At 48.2% G+C, this 23299-nt stretch overlaps 1 protein-coding gene across 1 annotated transcript in view; it reads left to right on the top strand.

The window, feature by feature from the left end:
• The window catches only part of LOC140208596 (uncharacterized), a 587054-nt gene that overhangs the window by 183774 nt on the left and 379981 nt on the right, over window positions 1-23299 (top strand). The gene's annotated exons all lie outside the window — the stretch shown is intronic.

The following is a 23299-nucleotide window of genomic DNA, read 5'->3' as shown; positions in this document are numbered from 1 at the left end:
GAGAGACGCGGTACAGAGACAGACGGCGAGAGAGTCTGGGACAGAAACGAGAGAGATGGGGGAAATGAGCAAGGGAGAGAGACGGGGAAGCGCAAGGGAGATGGCAGGGGAAAGACTCTGAGATCAGAAAGACTCTGAGAAGGATTGTGAGGAAAGAGAGTGGGGAGTGAGAGAGAAATAGAGGGAGAGTAAGAGAGAGAGAGGGAGAGAAAGGGAATGGGGGAATGGAGGAGAGAGTCACGCGGAGATGGGGAGAGGTGAGGGGTATGAGAGACAGAAATGTGGGAAAAGAGAGAGACTGGGGAAGAGTAAGATAGGAGAGAGGTGAGACGACGGGAGAGGGATGATGGAAATAAGAGGGAGAAACAGATGGGGGCGAGATAATAGGGGCGGGTAAATGACTGACACGGAGAGACTAGGGGAGAGAACATGGGAGGAGAGAGTGTGGAAGGAGAGAGGGAAAATGGGCTGAGAGAGACTGAGAGAAAGAGAGCACGGGCAGAGAGAGAAAGACTGGGCAGAGACGGGTCGATCTATAGAACAGTGGAAAGAGAGCAGAAGAGGGAGGGTCTGGTGGAGAGAGAGAGCGAGAGAGAGACCGGGGAGGAGAAAACACATCAGAAAATAGACTGGGGGAGAGACACACGAGAAGAGACGCTGGGGGGGATTCTGGTGAGGGTGAGAGTATGGGGGCAGAGACAGACGACGGAGAGAGGGAGAGTGGAGAAATGTGATGACTGGGGACGTGGAGATTTGGAATAGAGAGAGTTATCGGACTGGAGAGGGAGATTGGAGTGGGGAGAGACTGGGGCAGAAGAAAGACTGGGGTGAGACCGCATTAGGGTTCACAGAGAGAGACTGGGACCTTGCGAGTGATTGGAGGGGGGGGGGTGGTGGTGAAGGAGAATGGAGGAGAAATACACGGGTTGGGGGTGGGAAGGGGAAGAGACTGTGAGAGAAAGAGGCCTGGATAGGGGAGATTCTGGTATCAGAGAGAGAATGAGGGAGTGAGAGGCTGGCGTTGGGAAGAGACACTGGGGTTGAGAAGAGACGCTGGGGTTGGATAGAGACTGGGGGAGACAGACACTAAAATGGGAAAGGGTCAGTAGGTAGAGACTGGCTAGGGGTGGGAGGAAACAGTGTCTGTGAGAGACAGGTGGGAGGGAAAAGAGACTGGGGGGTGTTGAGAGACACGGGAGACAGATTCTCAGGAGAGAAGGGACGTGGCAGAGAAGGCGGGAGGGAAGGAGACGGAGGCGAGGCACAAGGTCAGAGAGATACTAGGGTGAAGGAGGGAGTGGTGGAGAGAGAGATTGTGTAGGAGTGGTGGAGAGAGAGATTGTGTAGAGATAGTGAGACTGTGGAATGAGATAGACGGGGAGACGGAGAGACAACGGAGAGGGGTGGGGGGCGAGACGAATATAGGGAGGGAAACTGGGGAACCAGAAAGACGGGGTAGAGAGGGTCGCGGGAAGAGAAGATGGAGAGAGAGAGTCAGAGGGAGGCTAGGGAGGGGACACTACAAAGACAGAAACAGGAGGAGAGAAAGAGCTGGTGGAGGTAAGGACGGAGGGAGAGTGTGCCTGGGACATAGAGAGAGGGGGAGATAGGGAGAAACTGTAGGAAGAAAGAGACTGGAGTGCTGAGGGGAGAGACAGGGAGTGGGAGGAGAGAGAGATGGGGAGAGAGACTTTTGAGGTAGAGAGAGACCGAGCGGGTAGAGAAAGACCAGAGGCGATAGAAAGGGAAACCTATGATGGGAAGAAAGATCGGAGTGAGGAGTGAGCTTGGGATGGGGAGAGAGATCTGAGTGGAGAGGGAGATCGGAGGTGACAGAGATCGGGAGTGACTGAGACGGTAGAGAGAAAGTTGGGAGGGTGGTGTGGAGAGTGAAAGACGTGGGAAAGAGACTGCAGAGGGAGAGAAGAAGAGACTGGGGAGAGAAAGTATTAGTGGAGGGTTAGACGAAATGGGCAGAGGAAGAGTGACTGGGAGAGAGGGAGGCCTATTGGAGAGTGAGTCGGGGAAGATTGAACGTGGGGGCCAGAGAGAGACAGCTTTTAGAGACTGGTGCGGGAGTGAGAAACTGTGGATTACAGAGAGACGGAGGATAACAGGACGGGTGAGGAAGATAGGGAGACTAGGTGTAGAGAGAGAGAGACTGGGATGTGGGAGGGTGGGGAGGTGTAAGTCACAGAAATGTCTTATTAACCCTGAGGAATTGCAGGGATTTCTCTCACGCACGGCATTCTGGGATTGCAGAGCCACCATTCTTAAATTCCTCTGAAACATTCAGCGCTTCCCATCTAACTGACCACTCCCTTCCTTGACCCCTCCTTCCCACACCGTATCCGGAATCTCCCTTTCCCATCCCGTCTTCAGAACAACCACCCTCCCTTCCGCGTTGTGTGACCTCCTACCTCCCCGCCCCCCTGTCTCTGTGACCACCCCGACCCGCCTCCTGTTACGTATGCGTGGAGTAGTCTGCTGAAACGCTTGTATTGAGTCATGTTAGAAATGGGACGCGTTGTGGAACTTACTGTGTGGAGGTTACTATCCGAACCCACCCGAGACGAAACCCCTGGGCTGTTGAAAGCCCGCGCCAAGAGTGCCTCAGTCTATAGACTCGCCCTATTAAACAGCCGCATGCGCACCTGCCATATTATCGCAATCAATCTGATTAACATGTTTAATATGTTGACATCTTCCCCTGCGTTTCTTCCCATCTGCACCGCATCCTCCCGTCCCTCCTACGACCTGCCCGTCACTCCCTCTCTCCACAGCGATCATCCTCCCCGCGCTTCTCGAGCGGCACGGTCTCCTTGGCTGAGGCAGCAGGCGGAAGGTCCCGGGGTGGACGCATCCGAGGACGTAGCCAACCTCTTGTCCCGACAGGAGTCCCTGACGGAGCTCAGGACAGCCTGCAGCCAGACCAGACTTGGAGATCGGGTAGCCCGGGAGGAAGAGTCTCTTCTCCTGATGAGGGTCTGACCCGGTCTGTGGTCGCCTATACCCTGGAGCACCTCTTCTCCCCAACAACCTCTGCGCTCCCTTCTACCTTCATTAGGGAGACACGGCGGAGCCTGGCCTCCAGTCCCGGTGCGCAATACACTCCAACTTCCTCTGTGGAATTTCGGACCTACCGCAGCCTTTTGTCCAAGCAGCTCAGCGACAGGGTTCTGAGCTTCGTGAGCAGAGGAGGGAAAGTTGGAGATTTAACTCACCTTCGTGGGGCTGATCCATGGGGCCACCGGTAGCAGGGATGGTGAGAGCCCCGGAATTCCGGCACTGGTGGGGTAAGCGGTGCTCATAGGCTCGGGGATTCCGTGGTCTTGAGGTCAAAGGAAGTGTGTGTGAGAACTCGGTAATGCTGCTTTGGACCGCTAGGGGGAGCTTCAAGTTGGCGAGAGGGTGATCGCTGTGTGGTCTTATACCTCGATAGAAGACATTAACTATTTATGAAATAATACAAACCAAAGACATTTGTAAAATATAATAAAATTAACACTTTACTGTGATTCATTTTGTTCCAGCAGCCTTCTTTCGTAAACGTGGAACACATACCATTCCCAGAGCCCCGTATCAGCACTCAACGTAATCCCACTGCCCCATTACATCCCAGCAGCCCCCGGTCAGTCCCAAAACTGATTAACTGGGTAAGTGGAATTTTGATCCTATCAGGCTGGAAACTCAGAGCTAAAATCGGGAACGGATGTACTCTGGGAAAAGCACAACGGGAATGTAAAGGTATTTTAGGCAGCACTTGAATGGGGTTCTGGATAGGTTTGTCCCGTTGAGGCAGGGAAAGGATAGTAGGGTGAAGGAAACATGGTTGACAAGAGATGTGGAACATCTCATCAAGAGAGAGGAAGAAGCTGACTTAAGTTTCAGGAAGCAAGGATCAGACAGGGGTCGAGTTACAAGGTGGACAGGGATGAAGTGAAGAATGGAATTAGGAGAGATAGAAACGGCCTCAGAAGGACATAGCGACTACGATTAAGGACCCCCCCCCCCCAAGACATTCTAAATGTATTTGAAGAAGAGGATGACTACAGTGAGGGCATGGCCAGTCAGGGACAGAAGGTGAATCGTGCGGCTAGAATCGGGGGAGGTAGGGCAGGTCCTTAATGAAGACTCTGCTTCAGTTTTCACCAGTGAGAGAGATCTTGACGTCTGTGAGGACTGCGACAAACAGGCTGAGGTGTCGAGGTTAAGAGAGAGGACATGTCGGAACTTCGGAAAAACATCAGGATATTTAAGTCCTTTTGTGTGGTCGAGATATCCCCAGGTTACTGCGTGAAGCGAGGGAAGAGATTGCAGCTCCCTTGGAGATGTTCTTTGCATTATCAGTAGCCAGAGAAGTCGTGCCAGAGGACTGGAGCATGGAAAATATTATCGATTTGTTCAGGAAAGGGAGTAAGGATAACTCTGGAAATTATAGTCCAGTGAACCTTACTTCGATGGTGGGCAAACTATTGGAGAAGACTCTTAGAGACATGATTGATGAGAATGGGGGAGCATAACCTGATTTGGGAAAGTCAGTAAAGCTTTGTGAGTGGGAAGGCTTGTCCCACGAACCGGGTTGAATTCTGTGAGGATGTGACAAAACACATTGGTAAAGGCAGGAAAGTTGATCTGGTATAAATAGATTTTAATAAGGCAATTGATACGATTCACAATGATAGGCTGTTTCAGAAGGCATGGTATCCAGGGAAAGTTGGCTGGTGGATTCTGAATTGGCTTTTGTCTACAGAAGACAGAGGATAATTATCTAGAGAGCATTTTCTCCCTGGAAGTTGTTGACCAGTGGTGCTCTGTAGGGATTTGTTCTGGGAACTCCTGCTTTTAGTGTTTTTTTTTAAATATATGATTTGTTGAGAAAGTTGAAGGGTGGAATTAGTAAGTTTAAAATGATATGGCGATTGGTAGAGTTGTGGATACTGCAGACGATTGTCGGAGGTTACAACAGGACATTGACAGGATGCTGAACAGGGCTGAGTAGTGCCAGATGGAGTTCAAACTGAAAAGGTGTGGAGTGATTCACTTTGGAAGGGAGAATTTGACGGCGCTCCTTCTCTCCACTAGCCTGTAGGTCACTCTGGGCAAGGCGTAGCACCTACTTAGCACAATCCCTTCCCCACCCCGATCAGGGTCACTTGAAGCCATGTGAGCAGGTGGTAGATGGTCAAAGGAGACGCTGGTGCATGTCACAGGTTATGACACCGGTCAGACAATCTCTAAAGAGTACTGCTAATGGCTGGGATCACCCATCATGTAAAGTCACTGCCCAGCAGGTGGCAATGGCAAACCGCCTCTGTAGAAAGATTTTCTGTGCGATCACATTCACGGAAAGACCATGATCACCCAAATCATGTGACACGGCACATATCGAACCAACAAACAAATATAAGCTGGGACTTGCTTAGTGTAAGTAGTTTAGATGGAGCAGAATTTGTTAGCAGCATCTTCAATCAATATGTATATTGTTCAACCAGTGGAGGGCCTGTACAGCATTTGGTGTTGGGTAATTAGCGCACCTGAATCTCATCTAACCTGCGGCTTTCCATCCACTCATCACCAGATCGTTGCCTCAGCCAGTACGGTAGTTCACGTTCTAGCATGCTTAGTTTTGTTTCCGCGCTGTTGTTTGCCTGTGTTAACTCTGTCTCTCCGTGGTGCCAGGAGCATTGCTTGCCGCCTGCCTTCCCGTTCATCCTCCTGCCTGCCGTTCTCCTCCAGCCACGCTCACACCCTGGTCTGCATCCCCGCTCTGCCTCGTTCCGCAGCCCACCTACCCTCTCTGTTGGCTCAGAGGTTAAACGCCGCGCTCTCACCGCAGCGAAGGGTTCGATCCCCGGTCAAGCCTCGCTCACTCCTCTGCTTTCCTCTTCCTAATCTTCACTTCCCTGCCTTCCCTGTAACCATTAATGAGCACTGAGCAGATTACTCTACCCCCGTGTCAGTGTCCTGCGTCTGGGTTCACCCGTTCGTCGCAGCAATCAGTTCATACAGATTTTAGAAGAACGTTTCCGAGTCTTGAGGACAGGGCTATGATAGCTTCAATAGGTCAGGACTTTATTGCCTTAATAGTAGGAGAATGGCGGGAGATTAGATATAGGTGTACAACATTTTGAGGGTTGTATAGAGTAAGTGCAGGCAGGCTCTTTCCCACTGAGGTTGGGTGGGATAATGGTCACAGGTTAAGGGTGCCAGGTGAACATGAGGGTGGTGAGAGTGGAACAGGCTGTCTTTGGAGGTAACGAGCGCAGAATCGATTACAACATTTAACAGAAGTTTGGATAAGGACATGGAGGGGAGTGGAGTGCAGGGCTATGGTCATAATGCAAGTCGATGGGACTCGGAAGAACAGTTCAGCAAGACTACACGGGCCGAGTGGCCTGTTTCTGTGCTGTGTTTCTCCATGTCTTTAGAAATTTCCACCAGCCTATCACACGACACCATAGGATAAGATGTCTCTCAGCCCTAGGTATTTGTTCTTATTTACGGACACGAGACTATCGAAATTATTGTTGAAGAACCACAACAGAATTTCCCCTTCCCTTAGTGAACATTGCAACTGTAAAGACCGCATTTCTGACGAATATCGACGGGAAGTATTACTTTTTTGTCCCCTCTCTACGTTTAGAACTTCTACTCTCCGTTTAGAGTGCACGTCGAGTCCCCCTGCAGTACCGGCTCTTCCCACCAGCGTTTGTTTGTCCCTGTTATGCTGAAAGAAACCTTCGCATCAATCTTAATGACGTCAACCAGGGAATTCCCGTCATCCCCAGTTGGTCATATTGGCAGTTTCCTGAACTGGGCAGGTTACCCCGACTTCGCGCAAACAATGTGACGTAGATTCAGGAATTTCATGAATGAAAGCAAACTTTCACCATCGAGCGTGAAGATTAACAATTCATGTTATTGCACTTCTCGAACGTGAGTGAGATCACTGGCAGGACTTCCTCCTTCAAAATGACCGTCACTTCAACATAGAGTAAACAGAAGGATCAGACTGCTGGTGGCGCATCGCTGACCTCCAGTTTACTTTTGTTTCTCTAAGTAATTTCTCACACTTCTGCTCGGCTCTGCTTTATGTTGACATTCGTTATCACTTTCTCATCCGTGCAATTCTGCCTTAGCATTTTCTTGTAATTTTATCAAGTCCTCCGTTAAACAAGCAGCTACTATTGATTTCTGTAATTATTTACGCTGTTCGTCAGTCAGCCTCCATTCAAAACAATGCAGTGGAGATATCCATGCTTATTGTTTATGATTGAATGTTACCTGGGCATAATATACGGTGCTTTTCCTCCATCTGAGAATGACCTCATATTGGCAAGGGGGAGGCCGTGGACCGAGATTGGGATTAACAATTAAAATGGTCAGCCACTAGAAAATTTCGCTTGCTGTTGATGGAACTGGGGTGCTCGACAATGCGTTAATTAATTTGAAGTAGGGCCTTCCGGAAACGTTGACCATTTATTCATTTCTATAAAAGTTGCTTTCTGCAATTGATTTGATTGGCCGATTGGCCCGAGAGTGGTTCGCAAATACATTTCCTGACTTCGCGAATCATCATTTCTTCGTCTTTGAAATATTGTAATTTCGTGTCAAGCTATCTATACCTCATCACAATTGGGATTTTATTTGAATGACATCATGTTTATTTTTATCCCAGCTGTGTGAAGACTCGTTAGCCTTGTGCAGTATTGAATATTCAGTGTGCTGGAGCGAGTATAAATGAATGAGCGTGGAGATTCATCAGCTCAGAGTTTCTTCAGCCAGATCGCGGGCAGAGGGAAGACAGGCTGAATCACACAGCATGCTTGAAACATTTTACCGCGTGAGAAAGATTTATTATATGGTCATTGCGGTTATTGGTGTGCCTGGTAAGAACATCGGCGAACTAACATTTGCGGTTCTTTGTGCGCGGTCTTTTGACTCGTTCAGATACCGACAGCGTTGCGATGTCGGTGTATCAGTGAGTGCGGTGCAGACATTGTGGCAAAACTCTATGTTCCTTCAGAAGTTCCCTTGCAGTTTAATCCTTGGCCTGTGCTGAAAATAAACCGGCAGGTGAAACAGATGGCGAGTGCAAGATCTGGGAGATTGATTTTGTGAATTAATAGCAGACAGTTTTGATTTGTCAATGCAAAGCCACTGTCAAAGTAAACTCTGGTAATCCAGCGCGCTCGCCGCCTACTTGCTGATATTCTGTATCAGTAGCGAATCATGTCTTATCAGTTAGAGTCTGAACCATCGGGAGTTTCGTAATCTCAAATAAGGCGTTTTAGTGTATATGTGTTTGCATCCACGCACTATTATCCGTGCAGTGAAGGGGTGGTTAAGATCCCACCAGTTAGAGGTCAAACGGGGCAAGGTATATGCGACAGTCCACTCTGGAAGAATAAGTATCAAAGAACTTGGGAAAATGCTGAAGTAACTTGGAGCAACCGCTACAAGACGCAGAGTAATCTGTACTGCTTTTCCTTTGGAAATCGGATGGCTTATGCATGAACGTGCGAAATACCTGAATCCTTCGGCGGATCAGGTAAATTCTTTACATTGAAAGTTGGAAATTTCTGATCGGATGTTTTGACATATTATGAAGAAACCCCGTCCTAGAATAGTTGCAGAATTTGAAAGAAACGAACTATGTGGGGACCCTGTGGGCAAGTGACAAACGGAGGTGAGAAGAAGACAACGACACTCGAACTGGGGAAAATAAATTTTCTTTGACGTTTAGCTTTGCAAACGGACACAGACGTAGGGAGCAGGGCTTCACTTCACAGAGTGACAGAACATGTGTGACGGGAACGCAGCAATCCTGTTCGCTAACGGAGCTGCCGAGGAATCCGGGCTTTACACATCAGTCGAAAATTTGATGGTGCGAGATTTCTACTGAGTGCTCTACAACAGCGATCAGTTGACAATACCTCCTTCTCAAACACTGCTCCTTTCCCACTGCCGCGTATCGTACCGTTTCATTCAGCATGCACGCGTGTCAGGCATCGGTGACTCCGCTTTAAATGTTTTAAATCTCCAGAAATGAATTATCTGGGAAGTTTTATTGTTCACAGTTTCCAGCTTATCTTTGCCCTGAGATCCACGAGTGGGCGAGACAGTAATTCATTAATTCTTTATTTGCTCTTTGCCCAGTGAATTTAGTGGCGATTGTGATCCTGTCCCGAGGAAAGTGCGGTCTCTCCACCTGTACCACTCGCTACCTGGTGGCCATGGCGTCGGCGGATCTACTCACCATCATCTTTGAGGTCATACTGTGGCGGGTCAGTTATTATTACTTTCCCGGGACTTTCCTGGACATCACCCCCGTGTGCAGCGTGATCTCTGCCCTGAGTGCGGCAGCCATCGACTGTTCTGTCTGATTCACTGTCAGTTTTACGTTTGATCGGTTTGTCGCCATCTGTTGCAAGAAGCAAAAAGCAAAGTATTGCACCGGGAAAACTGCGGTTGTGAATCTGACAACAACCGTTGTTCTGCTCTGCTTCAAAGATGTGCTCATTTTTTTTGTTTATCATCCTGCAAAAGTGATTGACAATATACCCTGGGACTGTATTCAAAGGCCGGACCACAATACGGATCCCGGGTGGGTGGGCTATGACTGGCTTTCTACCGTTCTAACTCCATTACTCCCGTTTGTCTTAATACTGCTGCTCAACGCTCTGACAGTCAGACACATTTTGGTGACCAGTCGCGTCCGTAAGCGGCTGAGGGGTCAGAGCAAGACGGAGAACTGCAGTGACCCGGAGATGGAGAGCAGGAGGAGGTCTGTGATCTTACTTCTCACCATCTCCGGAAGCTTCATCATCCTGTGGTCGGTGAGAGTTGCCGAATTCCTTTATTACATCATTGCCGGGCTCGACCCAAAGTATTACAACGATTCGGAAATCATATTTCAGTTCTCCGCAGATATGCTGCAGATATTAAATTGCTGCACAAACACGTTTATTTATGGGATGACTCAGTCCAGGTTCAGAGAGCAGTTCATCAGTTCAGCGAAATATCCGTTCATGTTAATTATTTCAGTAACTAATAAACAAAATATCTGAGCTCTAGTCAGAGGCGGTCGCAGTGTTTTCCATCTCGGCACCACAGAACTGGCGGTCACTAGATAACGGGGCCCAAGAGGAACATAGCAATGGAACAGACCTTTCGCCACCCGCAGCCTGCGACATCCGCCTGTTACAAATTATTAAAATCATCTTACTTTTTATTTATATTCTTTCAGAATATTCACACTCTCGTCACCGCCACACCAATTTCGATAACGTTTCTCCAACTCCTGCGAAAATACTCATTGGTCAAGTGACCTAAATGGCTGATGCTTCTCGGAAAGGGAGAACCTGGCGAAATTCTGTTGTCACAAGGTGACCGGGCGGAATTCACTCTGGGTGCTCCTCAGATCAGATCGGGTCTGCTCCATGCTTCGAGTGATCGGCAGCACAGTAAAAAAATTTAGCCGATGATATCCAACATTGGCACGCCGGTCAACGTGCTGTGAGCAGACATCATCACTGTGTACGGAAATCCTATCTTGAACTGTGTTTATCTATGTCCAATGATTTGGTATCAACTGTGTGATGTGCTCTCCTGCAGACGGAATGACGCAACAAGGTCCAATTTCCATCTACAGAAAATCTATTGTGAGGAAGGAGACATTATTTCTCATTTCCCTGGGTTTTTAGAAGGTAACAAGGAGTCTTAATGGACGCAACACTGTCGAAGCGTCGATACACACATTATTAAGGTTTTGAACGAAGACCCGATAGTTAATTCTGACGGTCGAAAGGCTCGTGTTAAGACCATGAAAACACAGGATACGGAAGCAGAATTGGCTCTCTGGTTCCATCGAGCACTTCTGCTGTTCTTTCTTGGGTGATACGTTTCTCAACCACAAACCCTTTCCTTCCGACATAATGCGTTAATCCCTTCACAAATCAACAGCATATCAAACATTTTCTTAGCTGCACCCAATAACTTGCTATCGACACCATCTGTAGGAGCAAATTCGCGTCCTTTGCAAATGAGTGTGAGCATTTCACTTACCTTCTTTACCATCAAACTAACCTTCAGGAAGTAGAACACTACGACTCGTAAAATTAATATAAATCTCTTATTTCGACCTGACTAGAAACTTTTCTGCGCATTAATTCCTTCTAACCTGCATATGCGGCACCTACCTGAGCTGCATTCCACCTGCCAAACTGAACCTCGATCTGTAGACACCATCATTCACCACAACATCCCATTGTCATTCGCCAGCAAGAGGTTGTCCACAAGGAACTGGCTTGAGGTCAGCTGCATATATCTGGCACATACCTCCTAATTTGTCCTGACCGTGCCCATATTGAAAATTGCCAAAAGAGCTTGCATACTTCTGCCAGCACTGTCCTTTGCTTTAATGTCGATATTATGCCACCAATATCTTCTTAAAATCTTCAAACTTGTCCGACGTTTGCGAATAACATTTGAGAGTTTATCCCTTAGGCCACCGAAATTACGATTCGCACCATTTAGGTGTTTAGTTTGAAGGTGTGTTCTATCTGTTCTGTCTAACCACTTGTAATCGAGGACCATCTACATCTTAATTCACAAAGCCTTCCTGGAGATACATAACACATTTTACCCAAACTAAATCGTTGGCTCTTTGGCAGTCGCAGGCTATGTTTGGAGGGATAAATGCACCATCTATTATTATTATTATTATACCTATCTAGGGCTACGCTATATATTTCCACCTCCACTAGAGTGTTAGTCATTAGAACCATAGAACCATAGAACACTACAGCACAGCACAGGCCCTTCGGCCCTCGATGTTGTGCCGACCGATATACTCCTTAATAAAGTACAATCCCACACTACCCTGTAACCCTCTAATTTTCTTTCATCTATGTATCTGTCCAAGAGGCTCTTAAATACCCCTAACGTGTCAGCCTCTACCACCATCCCTGACAAGTCATTCCAGGCACCCACAACCCACTGTGCAAAAAAAATTACCCCTGATATCTCCCCTAAACCTTCCTCTCTTAACTTTCTACATATGCCCTCGTGCCCTGGGAAACAGGTACTGGCTATCCACCCTATCTATGCCTCTCATAACCTTGTAGACCTCTATCAAGTCCCCTCTCATCCTTCTACGCTCCAAAGAGAAAAGTCCCAGCTCTGCTAACCTTGCCTCATCAGACTTGTTTTAATCCAGGCAACATCCTGATAAATTTCCTCTACACCCTCGCCATAGCTTCCACATCCTTCCTATAATGACGTGACCAGAAATGAATATAATACTCTAAGTGTGGTCTCACCAGAGTTTTGTAGAGTTGCAACATGACCTCTCTACTCTTGAAATCAATCCCCCTATTAATGAAGCCTAGCATCCCATAGGCCTTCTTAACTACCCTATCAACCTGTGCAGCAACCTTGAGAGATGTATGGATTTGAACCCCAAAGTCCCTCTGCTCATCCACACTCTTAAGTAACCGACCATTAACCCTGTATTCAGCCTTCTGGTTTGTCCTTCCAAAATGCATCATCTCACACTTATCCGGATTGAACTCAATCTGCCACTCTTCTCCCCAACTCTGCATCCTGTCTGTATCGTCTTGTAACCTTCGACAAACTACAGCTCCATCCACAACTCCTCCAATCTTCGTGTCATCCGCAAACTTACTCACCCATCCTTCTACTTCTTTATCCAAGTCATTGATAAAAATCACAAACAGCAGGGTTCAAAGGACAGATCGCTGCGGCACTCCACCAGTCACCGACCTCCAGGCAGAATACTTTCCTTCCACAACTATCCTCTTCTTTCTTCTTTTAAGCCAAACATTTTATCCAAACAGCCAAGTTTCCACTAATCCCATGCTTCCTGACTTTCTAGATGAGTCTCTCGTGAGGGACCCTGTCAAATGCCTTGCTAAAAGACATGTAGACCACATCTACTGCCCTACCCTCATCAATTTCTTTTATTACCTCTTCAAGAAAATCAATTAGGCTTGTGAAGCACGACCTGCCCTTGAGAAAGTCATGCTGACTATTCCTAATCATATTATACCTCTCCAAATGTACATAAATCCTGTCTCTCAGGATCTCCTCCATCAACTTACCAATCACTAAGGGAAGACTCACTGGTCTATAATTCCCTGGGTTATCTCTACTTCTTTTTTTGAATAAAGGAAAAACATCCGCAACCCTCCAATCCTCCGGAAACTCTCCCGTCCCCATTGAAGCTTCAGCACATCCTCTTCCTACGTGCTCAAGATTTTCAGTCTGCTGCAAGTCATCACAACAATCACCAAGATCGTTTTAGATGATAGACAATAGACAATAGATAATATGTGCAGAAGTAGTCCATTCGGCCCTTCGAGCCTGCACCGCCATTCTGAGATCATGGCTAATCATCTACTATCAATACCTGGTTCCTGCCTTGTCCCCATAACCCTTGATTCCCCTATCCATATGATACCTATCTAGCTCCTTCTTGAAAGCATCCAGAGAATTGGCCTCCACTGCCTTCTGAGGCAGCGCGTTCCACACCTCCACAACTCTCTGGGAGAAGAAGTTCCTCCTCAACTCTGTCCTAAATGACCTACCCCTTACTCTTAAACCATGCCCTCTGGTACTGGACTCTCCCAGCATCTGGAACATATTTCCTGCCTCTATCTTGTCCAATCCCTTAATAATCTTATATGTCTCATTCAGATCCCCCCTCAATCTCCTTAATTCCAGCGTGTACAAGCCCAGTCTCTCTAACTTCTCTGCGTAAGACAGTCCGGACATCCCAGGAATTAACCTAGTGAACCTACGCTGCACCTCTTCCACAGCCAGGATGTCCTTCTTTAACCCTGGAGACCAAAACTGCACACAATACTCCAGGTGTGGTCTCACCAGGGCCCTGTACAAATGCAAAAGGATTTTCTTGCTCTTGTACTCAATTCCCTTTGTAATAAAGGCCAGCATTCCATTAGCCTTCTTCACTGCCTGCTGCACTTGCTCATTCACCGTCAGAGACTGATGAACAAGTACTCCTAGATCTCTTTGTATTTCTCCCTTACCTAACTCCACACCGTTCAGATAATAATCTGCCTTCCTGTTCTTGCTCCCAAAGTGAATAACCTCACACTTATTCACATTAAACGCCATCTGCCAAGTTTCTGCCCACTCACCCAGCCTATCCAAGTCACCTTGAATTCTCCTAACATCCTCATCACATGTCACACTGCCACCCAGCTTAGTATCATCAGCAAACTTGCTGATGTTATTCACAATGCCTCCCTCTAAATCATTGACGTAAATCGTAAACAGCTGTGGTCCCAATACCGAGCCCTGTGGCACCCCACCAGTCACCACCTGCCATTCCGAGAAACACCCATTCTCTGCTACCCTTTGCTTTTTATCTGCCAACCAGTTTTCTATCCATGTCAATATCCTCCCCCCAATGCCATGAGCTCTGATTTTACCCACCAATCTCCTATATGGTACCTTATCAAATGCCTTCTGAAAGTCAAGGTACACCACATCCACTGGATCTCCCGCATCTATCTTCCTGGTTACATCCTCGAAAAACTCCAATAGATTAGTCAAGCATGATTTGCCCTTGGTAAATCCATGCTGGCTCGGCCCAATCCTATCACTGCTATCAAGATATGCCGCTATTTCATCTTTAATAATGGACTCTAGCATCTTCCCCACTACTGATGTTAGGCTAACAGGGCGATAGTTCCCTGTTTTTCCCTCCCTCCTTTCTTAAAAAGTGAGATAATATTAGCCATTCGCCAATCTTCAGGAACCGATCGTGAATCTAAGGAACATTGGAAAATGATCAACAATGCATCCGCAATTTCCATTGCCACCTCTTTTAGTACCCTAGGATGCAGACCATCTGGACCAGGAGATTTGTTAGCCTTCAGTCCCATCAGTCTACTCATCTCCCTTTCCTTCCTAATGTCGATCTGTTTCAGTTCCTCTGTTACCCTATGTCCTTGGCCCATCCATACATCTGGGAGATTGCTTGTGTCTTCCCTAGTGAAGACAGATCCAAAGTACTTATTAAATTCGTCTGCCATTTCTCTGCTTCCCATAACAATTTCTCCCAATTCATTCTTCAAGGGCCCAACATTGTTCTTATCTATCTTCCTTCTCTTCACATACCTAGAAAAACTTTTGTTATCCTCCTTTATATTCCTAGCTAGCTTGCGTTCATACCTCATTTTTTCTCCCCGTATTGCTTTTTTAGTTAAGTTCTGTTGCTCCTTAAATATTTCCCAAATCATCCGTCTTCCCACTCACTTTAGCTCTGTTATACTTCTTTTTCGATGTTATGCTATCTCTGACTTCCTTTGTCAACCACTGTGGCCACTTTCCCCCCTTTGAATACTTCCTTCTCCGGGGGATGAACTGATTTTGCACCTTGTGCATTATTCCCAAGAATACCTGCCATTGCTGTTCCACTGTCTTTTCTGCTAGGATATCCGACCAGTCAACTTTGGCCAGCCGCTCCCTCATGGCTCCATAGTCTCCTTTGTTCAACTGCAATACTAACACTTCTGATCTGCCCTTATCCCTCTCAACTTGCAGATAAAAACTTATCATATTATGGTCACTACCTCTTAATGGTTCCTTTACTTCAAGATCACTTATCAAATCCTGTTCATTGCACAACACTAAATCCAGAATAGCCTTATTCCTGGTCGGCTCTCGTACAAGCTGCTCCAAAATGCATCCCGTAGGCACTCTACAAACTCCCCATTCTGGTGTCCAGTACCAACCTGATTTTCCCAGATCCGTAAAGCCACGCCATTTTACAGACAATATGGTAGCAATACAAGAAATATTGCCGAGACAAATGGGCTTATTAAAACACCATAACACTGCCCAGTACCGTCTCTGTTCTTACCTGGTGCTGGTCTCCTGAGTCTGTTTTCAGTGAAACCGAGCAACTGAATTTTCTGTCCCTAACAGTAAGTGAACACACCCTGAGCAAAGTTCAGTTGATAACACGCTCATGAACCTGAACTTCACCATATTCAGCTCGTAACGTCACACTCTGTTCCACAACGTTTGTGTTAAACCACACAAAGTCTCATTTTGCTTGAATGTCCCCCTAACATGTGGGTCGAGCCAGAATTTGTACTTCAGTACACGATGGCAATGGTTACCTTTCTCTCCAAACTTTCTCCCCAGAGTGGAATAATATCTCGCATCCGGGTTCGGTTTAGCTGGTGCAGTCTGATTCACTGTTCACCTTGGGATCAGTTTATTGTCAGACTACAAACCACAGGAACAGGTGAGGGCAGAAGTCCGTATGGCTTTATTGCACAGCGAAGCAGAAGGAAGGGCGCTTTGAACTCTGTTGAAAAGTTATGCATTTGGGATATGTTTTTCCATTGAACGCTGCTCACTTCTTTTGTCCAGATCTAACTGTGTACCAGCTGCCTGGAGATGCCATGATCTTAGGTTCAGCCCTTTGAGAAAGTCATTTTCAACAGACCCTCTCCTAATTTACGGCTCTCCCGGCTCTCTCGTCTCTCTCGCTCTCCCGTCTCACGCTCACTCCCTCTCCTCGTCTCTCTCTCTCTCTCTCTCTCTCTCTCTCTCTCTCCATCAGTCCCTCGCTCTTCTGCTCTCTTTCCACAGTTCTACAGTTCGACCCGTCTCTGCCCAGTCTTTCCCTCTCTTTCTCTCAGTCTCTCTCAGCCCATTTTCCCTCTCTCCTTCAACACTCTCTCCTCCCATGTTCTCTCCCCTAGTCTCTCTGTGTCAGTCATTTACCCTCCCCTATTATCTCGCCCCCAACTGTTCCTCCCTCTTATTCCCATCATCCCTCTCCCGTCGTCTCATCTCTCTCCCATCTTACTCTTTCCCAGTCTCTCTTTTCCCACATTACCGTCTCTCACACCCCTCGCCTCTCCCCATCTCCGTGTGACTCTCTCCTCCATTCCCCCAATCCCTCTCTCTCTCTCTTGCTCTCTCTATTTCTCTCTCACTCCCCACTCTCTTTCCTCACAATCCTTCCCAGACTCTTTCCCCTGTCATCTCCCTCGCACTTCCCCGACTCTCTCCCTTGCTCATCTCCCCCATCGCCCTCGTTTCTATTCCAGTCTCTCACGCCGTCTGTCTCTGTACCGCGTCTCTCTACCCAACCCTACCCCATCCCCACTCTCTCCTCTGTCACCCTATTCCCAACGGCTCTCTGTGCCCCGTCACCCTCTCCCCGTCTCTCACTCCACATTTATTTCTCAGCAATGTCAATCACATTTACCGCCATTCTGCCCCCACCCCGTTTTTTCCCATCCCCCACATCGCCTAACTGACTCCCATCTCTCACCCACTCACGCTTCTCTCTATCCCGGTCACTCTCTCTCGCTCCCCAGGCGCTCTCTCTCTCTCCCCTCTCTCTCCCCACTCACCTTCTATGTCTCTCTCTCCTTTGGGTCAGCCAGCTCTGAATGCCTGTAAACTCCAATCTCCAAACACCAGAATAAGCCTTTCCGACAATTGTGTCTCTGTCACCATCGCACATTGAAAGTGATGGGGTGATATCCCCGAATGAACACGGGCAGAGAGTCATTGTCGGTCTGTGAAGGGGCGGTGGGTGGGGGTGGATTGTAGACAAAAAGGGGGAGAAGGAAAGTGAGAGTTTTATAAAGTGGGAGTGAGGGGAGTTGGAGAGGGAGGTGAGGAAGGCAGTGGGAGTGTTAGGGTGAGAGGCGAAAGAGAAGAGTAAGAGGAAACAGAGGGGTGAGGAAGAGAAAATGGAGTAGTGAGACTGAGAAAGCAGGGTGTGCTGAGGAGTGAGAGGATGGTGAGGGGTAGGGAGGAAGCGGGAATCGGACACGGTGAGCTCACGTAGTGAGACTGAGAAAGGAGGGTGTGCTGAAGACTGAGGGGATGGTGAGGGGTAGGGAGGAAGCGGACACGGTGAGCTCACGTAGTGAGACTGAGAAAGGAGGGTGTGCTGAGGAGTGAGAGGATGGTGAGGGGTGGGGGGAAGCGGGTGCGGAGACGGTGAGCTCACGTACTGAGACTGAGAAAGGAGGGTGTGCTGAGGAGTGAGAGGATGGTGAGGGTGGGGAGGAAGCGAGAAGCGGACACGGTGAGCTCACGTAGTGAGACTGAGAAAGGAGGGTGTGCTGAGGAGTGAGAGGATGGTGAGGGTGGGGGGAGGGAGCGGGAATCGGACACGGTGAGCTCACGTAGTGAGACTGAGAAAGGAGAGTGTGCTGAGGAGTGAGAGGATGATGAGGGGTGGGGTGGAAGCGGGAATCGGACACGGTGAGCTCACGTAGTGAGACTGAGAAAGGAGGGTGTGCTGAGGAGTGAGGGGATGGTGAGGGTGGGGAGGGCAGCGGACACGGTGAGCTTACGTAGTGAGAATGAGAAAGGAGGGTGTGCTGAGGAGTGAGGGGATGGTGAGGGGTGGGGGGAAGCGGGAATCGGACACGGTGAACTCACGTAGTCAGACTGAGAAAGCGAGATGATCTGAGGAATGAGGGGATGGTGAGGGGTAGGGGGGAAGCGGGAATCGGACACGGTGAGCTCACGTAGTGAGACTGAGAAAGGAGGGTGTGCTGAGGAGTGAGAGGATGGTGAGGGGTGTGGGGAAGCGGGAAGCGGACACGTTGAGCTCACGTAGTGAGACTGAGAAAGGAGGTTGTGCTGAGGAGTGAGGGGATGGTGAGGGGTGGGTGCGGGGAAGCGGGAAGCGGACACGGTGCTCACCGCGTGAAGAAGATGTTGTGAGAGCTGCACACACTCAGACTGGGTGTCGGGCCAGTTCATTCCCTCTGTCCCGCTTACAATAAACCTTCTCGGGATTCACTGTATCAACGGAAACAGGTTTCAATAGTCGATTGGATATGTTCTATTCTGGTAAGAAGCTCACACCACTAAGTCCTCAAGACCCGAAACATTCTTGTAAAATCTCTATGAACTCTTTCAGTCTTATTGATAGCTTTCCTTCAGACCATAACTGCGCACAATACTCCCCTAACTCGGCCTCACAAACGTCTTATTCAACTCCAACATAACATCTCATCTCCGATACTCAATACCTTGATTTAGGAAGGTCAATGTACAAAATAATTCTCTTAACGACACCGTCGACCTGTGATGCCGCTTTCGAGAGATTACGGATCTCTATTCCCGGATCCCTCTGTTCTACCGCACTCATCGGTGACCGAACATTCAACGTGTATGTCCTCCCAAACTCTGACAGCTCGCAGATACCTGCATGAAATTCCATCCGCCGATTTTCAACCTATTTTACCGGCTGCTCCAAAGACTCTAAGCGACTTTAACAGATTGTGGGGAAGTCTGATAAGTTTAGAACACATGCCAATGACATTAGGTCGGTGATAAGTCTGAAGGAACGAGCCGTTCCAGAGTTTTCAGTCCATAGATCCCGATAGGTAAAACACCAAAGTATGTGCGCTGTATTTCCCCGCGTTTCTTTGCCCGGACCAGGGTGAGAACAGAAGGGCTTCCTGGATGCAAACGATTCCCGGGACCACTAAATGATGAATCCCCAGCCCAACATTTCCATCCACACTGGAATGTATGCTTCCTTTAATTACACGAAACACGGTGCATAAGAACAGAGACATGATATTGCTGCACATTGTTCTGCTCAATACATTGTGGAATCATTGGAGTTTCATGGAACAAAATGCCAGACACGGTTCCACTGTATCTCGGTATTTGTGAAAGGAATAGTCCTAAACCAGAACGAACCCGATAAACTGGATCGGTGTGTGTCCGCTGTAGCGAAACACCCTGAGGCTGAGAGGATCGCGATAATCGGCAGACAATAACCAGTTTGCAATACATCCCACGCAAGGAGACGTCAGCAGCCAGGCACCATCGATGGTTCTGAAGTGTAACGAACACAGAGAAAATCGGATCGTTTTGATCCTCACCAGGTGAGTTGCTACAAATCAGAAACCAATTGTGTGAGCGCCCAGCGGAGGCAGAGAGTTTGATCTGGGTGAACATTTGGATAGAAGGGGCATAAAATTATCGCTGAGGGGTGACATTCACAAGGTGCATAATATCATCAGGGTCACAGATATGTGTCAATATGGTTGTTGTAACGCGTCTAGTGTGATAGTGTAGTGGGTAGTGTTTGTGGCTCTCACTTTCGGCGAGGAGAAAAGGAGAGCTGAACGTGTAATTCTCTCCCTGCCAGTCTATAGCCTTTCCAACAGGAAGCCTCATATCGTGCCTACTCGCTGGCGACACAGGGAAACTGAACTACTTTCGGACTCAGGCTGAACTACAAAGGGCAGGGAGGACGTCTGGCTCCCGCACACGTGGCTCGCAGGCCCGCCGGTGTGTGGACGCGCCCTGGTGCTCGTGAACAGATCCCCAGCTATGGGTAAATAGCCCCACGGCCTTCTGGGCAGCCTCGAGAGAGACGAACGCTATGGGAGTAAACAGAGACAGCAAATCCGGAATGGAGCCCCTTAGCCGTCTGAACGTTACCTAACGCCCTTCCGGCAACATCCCCTCACACTTATCTAGGTTAAACTCCATCTGCCACTTCTCAGCCCAGTTTTGCATAATATCGATGACCGACTGACAGGCCTCCACACTATCCACAACACCCCCAACCTTCGTGTCATCAGCACATTTACTAACAGATCCCTCCACTTCCTCATCCAGGTTATTTATAAAAATCACGAAGAGTAGGGGTCCCAGAACAGATCCCCGAGGCACACCACTGGTCACCGACCTCCATGCAAAATATAACTCGTTTACAACCTCTCTGTCGCTTCTGTGGGCAAGCTAATTCTGATCCACAAAACAATGTCCCCTTGGATCGCATATCTCCTTACTTTGTCAATAAGCCTTGCATGGAGTACCTTATCAAATGCCTTAATAAAATCCATATACACTACATCTACTGCTCTACCTTCATCAATGTATTTAGTCACATCTTCAAAAAATTCAATCAGGCTTGTAAGGCACGACCTGCCTTTCACAAAGCCATGCTGTCTATTCCTAATCATATTATGCCTCTCCAAATGTTCATAAAGCCTGCCTCTCAGGATCTTTTCCATCAACTTACCAACCGCTGAAGTAAGCCTCACTGGTCTATAATTTCCTGGGCGATCTCTACTCCATTTTATGAATGAGGGAACAATACCTGCCAACCTTCAATCCTCTGGAACCTCTCCCGTCACCATTGATGATGCCATGGGGACGATATGATCCCGAAATTAAAGGGTTTGCGCGTGAGAGGCGTTTGATAAATGTGGGTGCATATTATTGACAACTATAGAATATTGAAAGACGGTGACAGTGTGGATGTGGTGGGAATAATTCACGTGGTGAAGGGAGTCGAGGACCAGATGGCACTGACTCAGAATTGAAGGGTGCCCCTTTAGAAGAAAGATGAGGATAAAATTCTGCCATCAGAGTGGTGAATCTGGGGAACTCATTACTATGGACGGCTGTAAAGGTGGAGCAACTGGGATTTTATAAAACAAACGTTGATAGGTTTCTGATCAGTCAGGGTGTCAAAGGTCACAGGCAGAACAGGTAATGGGGGTTGAGGAGAATAATAAATCAACACAATCAGCAGCACAGGATCAATTCCGCCCCCCAACGTTTCAGCAAAACGCATCAGCGCCCACCAGCCACCAAATGAGCAATGGCAAAGTCCCCAGACAGAGATGTGCTCAGTGGTGGGAGCATGTACCGGACATGTACTGGGCCGAATCCATCACATCCTGTAGGAACTTGCGTTCAATGATATTAATGTTTCCACACCAAGCCATGATGCTGCCAGTCACTACACTCTGCATCACGCATCTGTAGAAAAATGTCAAAGTTCTAGGTGTCATGCCGATCTCCGCAAGCTCCTAGGAAACCGGAGGCGCTGCCGTGCTTTCTTCGCAATTGCACTTGTGATGGGTACAGGACAAATCCACTGAAATAGTAACACCCGGGAATTTGAAGTTGCTCTCCCTCTCTGATCCTCCGATGAGGACTGGCCCATGGACCTCTGGGGTCTCCTTCCATCGTCTTGCTCGCATTGAGTGAGCCGTTTAAGGGCTGGGTGGAAGTTGGAGGCAAAGTTGGTGAGAATGTCGAGCTCAGCGTGAGTGCATGAAGCGGCAGAATACATTCGTCGATGTAGCGGTGGAAGCGTTGGGGTGCATTACCGTGGAAAGGTTGGTACATGGATTGTTTTACTTAGCCAACGAAAAGGGAGACATATCCGAGACCTATGCCAGTGTCCATGGCTATACACTGAATCTGGAGTAAGTGGGAGGAACTGAAGGAGAAACTGTTGCTGTGAGGACCGGTTCTGTCAGACGGAGGATGGTGATGATGGAGGGGAACTGGCTGGTTCTTTCCTTGAGAAATGTGGAAAGTTTTAGGGCCCTTTTAATAGGGGCACTGGACGTCCATAGAGAAAATGAGACGGTCAGGGCCAGGGAATTGAAAGTTAGTGAGTAGATCGAGAGCACGGGAAGGTTTGGGAATGCCGGTGGGAAGGGACTGAAGAATGGGGCATAGGATGGACTGGAGCGATGAGAACACAGGATCAGTGGGGCAGGAGCAGGCAGAGACAATGAGCCTACCCAGACATGCAGACTTGTGAATCGAGTAGGAGGTAGAAGAGAGCAGTTCAGGGCAATGGAACCACGGGTTTTCCACAGGGAATGGAGGTACTCCAGAGTTGGTGATGTCAGTGATAATGTCGGAGACAGTTCTCTGATAGTCCGGAGTCGGGATTATTCAAGGTGTAGGCATGAGGATGTGTCTGAGAGGTACCACCGTGTCTCAGCAAGGTGGAGGTCAGTCCGCCACTCTACAACAGCAGCACCCTGTCTGCGGGATTGTTGGTAAGGTTTGGACTGGTGCTGAGAGATTGGAGGTGCAGTGTATTCAGAGGGGGTAAAGTTCAAGGAGAAGTGAGTATTCCTGATGTTGAGGCGGTTGATGTCTAGTTGGCAATTAGTGATGAAGATATCCCAGAGCAGGGAGAGAACCAGGAAGAGGAGGGGGGTTGGAGACAGGAGAATGTACCGTCAGCGCTGGGCGATGAATTCTTGCCGATAAGGCGGGCTCGGAGACGGAGGTAAATGTGAAATAAACTTCACCTTCCCAGCAGCAGCTCCTCCTGAGCGTCTGAGAAGCTCCAACCAATTGTTTATGAAAGTGTCTGCAGAAATACACACGGAATAGACACATAATATTATATGTTGCATACAACGAATACGAGGCGTTACGTTTTCCCCGAGGGTGTAGTACTCCCATTAATCCCCAC

The sequence above is a fragment of the Mobula birostris genome, chromosome 13, assembly GCF_030028105.1.
Source record: "Mobula birostris isolate sMobBir1 chromosome 13, sMobBir1.hap1, whole genome shotgun sequence".
Lineage (NCBI taxonomy): Eukaryota > Metazoa > Chordata > Chondrichthyes > Myliobatiformes > Myliobatidae > Mobula > Mobula birostris.
The sequence above is the reverse complement of the archived record's forward strand: the minus strand, read 5'-3'. Positions and strand labels throughout refer to the sequence as shown.